Source organism: Micromys minutus (genome assembly GCF_963924665.1).
Source record: "Micromys minutus genome assembly, chromosome: 6".
In the NCBI taxonomy this organism is placed as follows: Eukaryota; Metazoa; Chordata; class Mammalia; order Rodentia; family Muridae; genus Micromys; species Micromys minutus.
Window position 1 is genome coordinate 77,381,804 of NC_137975.1, and position 9,440 is coordinate 77,391,243.

Here is a 9,440-nt window from a genome sequence, read left to right on the forward strand (position 1 = left end):
AATGGGGCACAGAGCTAAACCAAAATTTCTCAATTGAGGAATATCAAATGGGTGAGAATCATCTAAGGAAATGCTCCCTCAACATCATTAGCCATCAGGGAAATTCAAATTAAAACAACCCTGAGATTGTACCTCATACCAACCAGAATGACTAAGATAAAAAATTCAGAAGTCAGAAAATGCTGGCAAGAATGTGGAGAAAGAAGAACACTTCTCCACTGTTGGTGGTATTGTAACCTGGTACAACCACTCTGGAAATCTGTCTAACGATTCCTCAAAAATTGGACATAGTACTACCTGAAGACCCAGTCATTCCACTTCTGGACATTTTTCCCAGAGACACTCCAACATACAATAGAGTCACATGCACCACAATGTTCATAGCAGCTCTATTTATAATATCCATAAGCTGGAAAGGGCCCAGATGTCTTTCAGTAGATGAATGGATACCAATATTGTGGTACATTTACACAATGGAGTTCTACTCAGCCGTCAGAAACAATGACCTTATGAAAATCTCAAGAAAATGGATGCATCTAGAGAATCTCATCCTTAGTGAGATAACCCAGTCACAAAAGACTTGACATAACATGCAGTCATTGATAATTGGATACTAACCCCAGAAAATTCTGAACACCCCAGAAACAACTCAGACTGTGTGAAGTTTGAAAAAAAAAAAAAAAAAAAAAACAAAGAAAAGAAAAAAAAAAAAAAAAAAAAACACCATTATGTTTACTCCTTATACACCAAGAAAACTTTGACTAATTTCAGGTTACATTCTGTTTTACATTTACTTAATGCTCATTGTAACTAGTAAGATCTTAATGCACACTATCAAACCTTAAAAAAAAAGCCAAGCAATGACAAAAATGTATTCATATACTTTTATGCAAAATGCTTAAAATTTGTACATTTATATTTTTTTAAATAATGTTCTTCAATTAAAAATATTTAAATTCAAAATGTGTAAAGAACATAGCTAAGCTTTAAGTAATAAGCAGCATCCATTATTGTGGCTATTATTTGGCACAATTTAGTCATATGTATTCATTTAAGGAAATGAATCTCTACCAGAGCTTATCAAGGGGACATCAAGTGACAACTTTAGTAAGTCAGCAATTATTCTTCTTGTGTGTATGATTTCTGGGAATTAAGGCAAAATTATCAAGGAAAAAAAAAACTTCTGAAATTGACAAGGGAATGAAAAAACATAATTAATAAGATCAATAGCTTTTATTAAATAGAGAACAAAATATTGGTGTAGTTGACTTTATTTAGATTATTAAAATTCTTCAGGCAAAATTGGATAAAATACATACACTAATACACATGTATATATAGAGAGATACAAGAATAAATTTTATATTACACACAAGAAACTCTGCAATGAAGATACTCATTGGAGATTAAAGTCTAGTATAGTAGTTATCTAACAATAGCTAAATTATTTAGCAAAGAGCTTTTAGCAAAATTGCATACTACAAAATAAGTAGATGCATTTTTTATAATCCTGTGAGGTTTGATGTTCTTCATGCATATATTTTTAATATTGGCCTGGTATGTGTAGAATTTAAATCACTAAGAATCACAATTTTCTACTTTAGAAATTATTTACAGGTTATCACAAGATATGTAAAATGCATTTAACTATTTTTTATATCTTTTTTTTTAATTGAGTGAATAACTGTTGACTGATAGACTTGGCACTGTCTGTTGAATCAGTAAATTAGTAAGTAGTCAAACAGTTATCACTTTAAAAGTAGGCAGATAACTGTAGAGAACAAGAAATATGAATAAATTAAGGTTACTGGGGCTCATTATGAGATCAAAGGTAGAATGGGTGCTTTTTAAATAGCAAATGTCTGGTAAACTGAGTCTCAGTTCCATGGATGAAGTCTCTACTACAAAGAAATTCATGGAAGTTAGGTGTAAGGCACATCCATATTGAGTAGACAGTCTATAGTGTTGGCATTCAGCGTTCCAGAGTCAACTAACAGGAATTAGAAAGACATCACATAACTTTTAATTAGGACATTAAAATCTTATCACATAGATCTATTCTACTCATGGGTTTGGACAAAGCTCAATGTCAAAGAAAACCCAATCTAATGCTTTGGTAAAATGTTAGTCCATGACTTTATTGTGAGTTAACAAATCAAGCATATAGTATTATTTCATGAAAGGATTGAAACCACTCTAATCAATGAGCCCAATCATTCTTGTGTTTACTCTTATCAGGCAAGAAGTTAGAAGAGTTAAAATGTGCTGTCCCTGTCAAAATGGAAACATTGCATGCTATGTCAGAGGTAAAGTCTTAGAGAATCAAATCATGAAAGATCAAAATAAATGTCTAACATTAAACTGTCTGTGATTGAGGAAATAAAAATGGTCACTTAAAATTAACTTGTTTCAGGAAAGAAAGAGGTTCCCAGGACACAACGGGGATAAAATTAGCTGAAATTCCCAAAAAAGGGGGAAGGGGAAATGCACCATATCCAAGAGTTCAGCATAGTCCCCAGTTTGAGGCTTGGACAGCCCACTCATCCCTCAACTTTTGACCCAGAATTGATTATGTTAAAAAGGAATATGGGAACAAAGTGTAAAACCGAGACTGAAGAATAAAGAATCCAGATATTGTCCTAACTGGGGATCCATCCCATACAGAAACCAAATAGAAATTATTGCATATGCCAAGAAGTGCTTGCTGACAGAGGCCTGTTATTGCTGTTTCCTTAGAGGCTCTGCCAAATCCTGAAAAATACAGATATCGATGTTCAGAGCCAACCACTGAACTTGGATTCGGGACCCCAATGGAGGAGTTAGAGAAAGGATTGAACAATCTGAAGGGGTTTATTTGTAAAACCACAGGAAGAACAACAATGTCAATGAACTGGAACCCTCAACCAGAGCTCCCAGGGAGTAAACCACCAACCAAAGTATACACATGGAGAGACCCATGGCTCCAGTTGCATATATAACAGAGGATGGCCTTATCTGGTATCAGTAGGGGGAGAGGCTCTTGATCATGTGAAGGCTTGATGTCCCAGTGTATGAGAATGTCAGGGTGGTAGGTGGAAATGAAAGATCACCATCATAGAAGTTTGGGGAGGGGGAATGTGATAAGAAATTGTAGAGGGGAAACCAGAAAAGGGGATAACATTTGAAATGTAAACATTAAGACATTCAATAAAAATTTTAACTTATGTTGAAATGTTTAAAACTGTCAGGTCACTTCCGAGAGCCAGGCAAAATTTTAACCAAATCAACTTCTTCAAACATATATGTTTCTTTGTGATTGTATGTGTGTGTTGTTGTTGTTGTTACTTAATTATTTTTACTGTGTGTTATGTAGTTATTCCTTAACACATCAATATAGCAGTGTTTTTAATCAAAGAGGAAATTGACCAAATTTGTAAAATTGGTTTTATAATAGTCATGATCATATCAGAAACCTGGATCTCAGTATGGTTTTGGTTTCTCTAGAGTGGGGACTATCCTGGTGTTCTTATCAGACTTTCTTCTGTGGCAAACATGGCTTCTACATCTATAGTTGCCAGTGTTTTTGACAATGGTGAGGTATCCCTCAAAGACATTTTGATGATGCCATTGTACTGGCAAAGAACATAAATGATCTTGCTTCAGAACTTGACAGACAATTTATAACCACCTCACTGGTCCCAGTTATTCTTCATCAGTGATGGTCTTGACAGTACTGGTCATACTTTATAGTTAGAAATAATCCTGAGCTAAATTTTAGGCAATATGCCTTCATGATTAAATGTAAGCAAGAGTCTCTAACAATCAGAAAAATAATATCTTGGGATTTTTCAGGGAATAACCAACAAATGACTTAAAAGAGACACTCAAACTTTTCTAGAACACCCACTTACTGATCTTGCTTGTAGGAGGCCAAAGCTACTGGCACAATTACTAAAGAACTGCAATTGTTTAAAGAAGTATGTGAATTCAGGATTTATAATTAATTTTGGAAGGTATAATTTTACTAATTGACTACTAATAGAAAGAAATGTGCAATTTAGTAATACTTTTTCAATAGAAACATAACTTTTGGGCAAGAGAAACCAAGAAAGTAATAAGTCCAGTTACATATTTACTGGAGTTTTCATTCAAATTCCAGAGTAAAATGAATTTTCAAATATGAATATTTTTGTTATTGTGTGATTGGCAGAACTTTATTTCAATAAGTAAATATAGAAAGGAGTAAGAAAGCATTGAGTATGTGGCACCAAGATTATATGCTTGGATTAAAAAAAAAACTTAAATTTTAGCTCAAATGAGATAAGAGTAGGCAATATAGTCATTTGGCCCTAATTTTATGTTTTTGTATTAGCTCAATTTTAAAATTACACATTCATTAAATACATTAGATTCTCATTATGGAGTCATTTACTGAACTTCACTTATCCTGTAAGACCAAGCAAAGGGAGACCCTCACTCAAGTATCAGGATAACACAAAACCCCAAGAACTCATGAGAGACAGGCCTAGCTACCTAACAGAAGTCAGGAGTGAGTGTAGATCACCATGTGTATGGTGGAGCCTCTTTGTAGGTGGACCATATCACTTCCCCAGTCTGTGAATAAATTTGCCAAGTCAGTTTTTGAGGGGCATGGGGGTTTTAACCCAATACCGGTGGTGCAGATTCAACTTAAGCGGATCAGCAGTCTTTTCCAATTCATCTTGGGATGGTTCTGGAATGCTCTTTTGACAAGGGATGCATGGATCCTAGCTGAAATGCCTTCAACTTTTACTACTGTAGGAGTTATCAAAAGCACTAGATACAGCCCCTTCCAGTGAGGTTCTAGGTTTCCCTCTTGATGGCATCTGACCAGGATTGCATCTCCAACCTGGAACTGGTAGGATATGCCCAGACTCCCAGTCTCATAAGCCTCTGTCAGTAGATCCCAGGTTTGATGTCTTACCACCTCAAGCTGTCCAGCATCATTAGTTCCAGGGTTCTGCACCAGTAGAAGGGGTATGTTTTCAGCTGATCAAAACTTATGCAGAACCCCAAGTTGGAGTAACTTCAAGGGCCTTTAGGCAGGCGAGCATAGGTTTAGAAAGAACAGCATCAGGATTATGCATTCCAACTAGTGTGAGTGTTGGCAGTCCCCCACACAGGATCTCATTAGGAGTGAGTTTAAATTGCCTGGAGTGTTCTGAACTGGGAACAGGGCAAAGGGAAGGAGAGCTCTTCATTCATTACTGCTGGTCTCTAAGGTCAATTTTGGTCTCTTTATGTGACCTGAGCTCTGAGGTATATAAGCACAATGTAATTTCCAATTGATCCCCAAAAACAAGCTAATATCTGACTTACCTGGGCAACACAAGCAGGCTCACTGTCTGATCCAATTACCTTAGGAGTGCCAAACCTAGGGAAGATTTCTTCTAGAATCTTCTTAACCACCACAATTGTTGTCTCAGTCCTGGTAGGAAAGGCTTCTACCCACCCTGAAAAGGTATCTATAAAGACTAATAGATATTTATATCTATATCATCCTGGCATACTCTCTGTAAAATCTACTTCTCAAATAAACCTCAGGTTTATCTTTCTTCCTCCCTGGCCTTCAACAAATATTAGCTTTCTGACATGGCACACAGTTATCTACTCAAATATGGCACAAAAGAATTTGAACTCAATACAGTTTTTATAAGTTTTTCTACCTGTAGATGAGTACATTGATGCATTTTCTTCAAGTCAAGTATTGTATACCAGGATCTGGATAGGGGCAATGAGCTTAACAGGTTATAGGGGTTAAGTACTGAGTTGCAGATTGGCCACCCATTTGTTTGCCTCTCGGAGATCTTGAATTGTCCAACAGTCGTTGGTTCCCGGTTTCTGCACCAATAGGAGAAGCATATTTTCAGCTGATCACCATGCAGAACCCCAAGTTGGAGTAACTGAGTGATGTGTGTCTTGATCCCGTCTCATGCCTCCTTTGACATGGTATACTGATGCACCGCTAGTGTGGATTTCAGCTTCATATGGGCGGGAACTGGTTCTTACCACCAGTCTTTCTGTTCAGAGGAAGGCTGTTTTTGCTCAAAGAGTTGGTGCTTGTCTTTCAACAGGATTATTAAAACCTGCCCAAACTCCCCTTTTGGTCCTCTAACCTGTGGTCCATCAGAGTAGAAGTGAATCTGTGACCCACTTTAGAAAGTTTCTCCTCAACAAGGGGCAGGGACAGTTTGAGATTACCATGAATAAGTGGGATACCCAGCCCACTACAAGATCCACAGATTCTTGAGTAATCTATAAATATTGTTAGGTGCCAGTAGCCCCTTGAACCCAAGACTTTTATGGTCAAACTTTGGGGCCATATGTCAGGGGGTTCAGTAGCTGATGTCCCTTTTTCCCATTGTTGGGACACTCTCTGGCCCAGTGCCCTTTTTCTTTACAGTAAGCACATTAAACATTGTCAAGAAGCTCCTTCCTAGTGCCAGACTTGATTCCTAACTCCCTGTCTCTCACCACTGTAGCCAAAATCCTAGTCAAATTCCTTTCTTCTCTACAATACCTCTGGTCCTCTCTTCTGCCTCCTGCTTCTCTCACATTTCTCTTTCTCAGTCTCCCAGTTATAAAACACTTTCTCTGCTTCTTTCACCAAATCATGCAAGGTATAGGTTTGCAACCACTCTAGCCATTGTAACTTTTTAAAAATATCTGATGCCGACTGCCCTATAAATGCCATAGCCACCGCTGCTTGTTGATACTCAGAGGTTGGGTCAAAGGGAAGATAACGCCTGTAAGCCTCCATTAAATGTTCAAGAAACACAAACAGCAGTTCAACAGATTCCTGAAAAAACTCTTTTACCTTAGCCAAATTAGTGGGGCACCTAGCGGCCCCTCTGAGACCTACCATGAGAGTGTGGTGATAGACTGTCAGCCACTTCCTACCTGCTGCCATATTGAAGTCCCAATCAGGTTGGTTAAGGGGGAACTCGGCATCTATTTTATTCAGAAGGTTAGTTGGTGCCTCATTTGCTCTGGGGACTTTTTTTTTTTTTTTTTTTTTTTTTTTTTTTTTTTTTTTTTTTTTAGCCTCCTATAGGATCTGCTCTTTTCTTTCAATAGTGAAGAGGACCTGCAAAGGCTACTGACAAGCGTCTCAGGTGGGCTGGTGGGAAAACATCAAAGACTCAGCCAACACCACCAGGCTGGCAGAAATTTCTGAAAAGAAAGGGTGATTAGTTTCCCAATTATAAAGGTCTGTAGAGAAAAATGGCCAATACTGAAGGGGCTGAAGCAGCCAAAGATTGGGTGGGTCTACCGGGGGCCGAGTGGTATGTAGTGGCAGTGCCATAGTTGAGTCCAGTCCCCCAGGACTCTTCACTCTTCATCTTCTGGTCTCAGCATCTGGTCTGCCCCTGGCAGCTGCTGGATTCTCAGGTGCTCCTGAGAGGGATGCTCCTCACTCTTGCAATAGTGTTGAGCAGGAGTTGAAGGCTGCTTCTCAGGCGAACTCTTCAGCTTCTAAGCTTCATATTTCAGTTTGTACTCTGACTCAAGAGTGTCAGGGCTCCGGTGCCTAGCTTCCATTTGTGAACCCAGGGCTTGACCCAATGTGGGGGATTCTGAACCAAATATTGCCAAACAATAATGTAAGTCAAAGGTGTTCTATGGAAGCCAGACATCAGCCACTCCAAGGAGCAAAAAGTCTGCCATACTCCTTTCTTAATCTCAACTAACAAATTGGGTGCTCTATACCTAACTTCAGTCCAATGATACAAAGTCAAACTAAGAGAAGTCGTCATAGTCTGTCCCATTTTCAAAGTCAGAAGTATCACAAAACACAAACCTAAGACACACAGACTAAGACTAACAGATGCCTCTCTCCACCTAGACAGACAAAACTACTCAAGAAATACAAATAGCCAGGAGGGCATATAAACTCTCTAGTCCAGGAGAACTACCGTACCCTCACTGGCACCTAGACAGGAATCTCCCAGTCACCCCTGGTGTTCCTCCAGACATCCTAGGGTGTCTCCCACGGAAACACAGTTGGTGAACCCTTGGCATGTCTACCAATACTTACACGTCCCGCCTCTACCGGATATATGAGTCTTCATTTCTATCCAAAACACAAGCAACTGCAAAATCAGAACCAGAACTAACAAGCAACTGCAGAACCAAATGTACAGAACCAGAATTTAGCCAGCACAGAATTACGAAGACATAGACAATTACAAAGACACAGACAATATCTCATCTTCTAGTGGGTCTTTGGAGATGAGGGTGATCTCAAATCCTGGATGAACCACCAAATGAGAGACAAGATTGCAACAAATAAACAAAGATTCAGTCTGCCTTTTTCTTTCTTTTTTTTAATTTTTATTTTGTGAACAATAATATCTATTTTTTTAATTAAACAACTTTATTTTTTTTATTTTTTAAACGACTTTATTTTGCAAAACAAAGATAAATGTAAAGATTTTAAACATTTTTTTGCTTAAAATTATACATTTTTGTCAGTACTGTTTTTTCAAACATTAAAATAAATTTTACATAAAACCATGTGAATATGTTTTTTAGTCAGTACTTGATTTTTTTCAAGGGCTTGACAGTATGCATTGAAAACCTACTAGTTGCAATAAGCGTAAAGTACATGTAAAACAAAACGCAACATGGAAATAGTCAAAGTCTTCTTGTTTTGTGAATATATGTATATTTTTTGTTTTCTTTATTTCTTGGACTTCATACAGTCTGTGAGTTGTTTCTGGGGGAGTGCAAGCCTCTAGGGTTAGCATCCCACTATCAGTGACTGCATATTATGTCTGTTCTTTTGTGACTGGGTTATCTCACTCAGGATGATCTTCTCTAGATGCAGCCATTTTCTTAAGAATTTGGTTAAGTCATTGTTTCTGGTGGCTGAGTAGTATTCCATTCTGTATATGTACCACAATTTTTGTATCCATTCGTCTTCTGAAGGACATCTGGGATCCTTCCAATTTCTGGCTATTATAAATAGAACCGCTATGAACATTGTGGTGCATATATCTTTGTTGTGTATTAAGGTGTCTCCGGGGTATATGCCCAGAAGTGGAATAGCTGGGTCTTCAGGTAGTACTATATCCAATTTTTTGAGGTATCGCCAGACAGATTTCCAGAGTGGTTGTATTAGCTTGCAACCCCACCAACAGTGGAGAAGTGTTCCTCTTTCTCCGCAGCCTCGCCAGCATCTGCTGTCATCTGAGTTTTGGATCTTGGCCAATCTGACTGGTGTGAGGTGGAATCTTAGGGTTGTTTTGATTTTCATTTCCCTGATGGCTAAGGATGTCGAGCACTTCCTCAGATGTTTCTCGGCCTTTCGGTGTTCCTCAACTGAAAATGATTTGTTTAGCTCTGTACCCCATTTTTTAATAGGGTTATTTGATTCTCTGGTGTCTAGCTTTTTGAGTTCCTTGTACACCTTGGATATT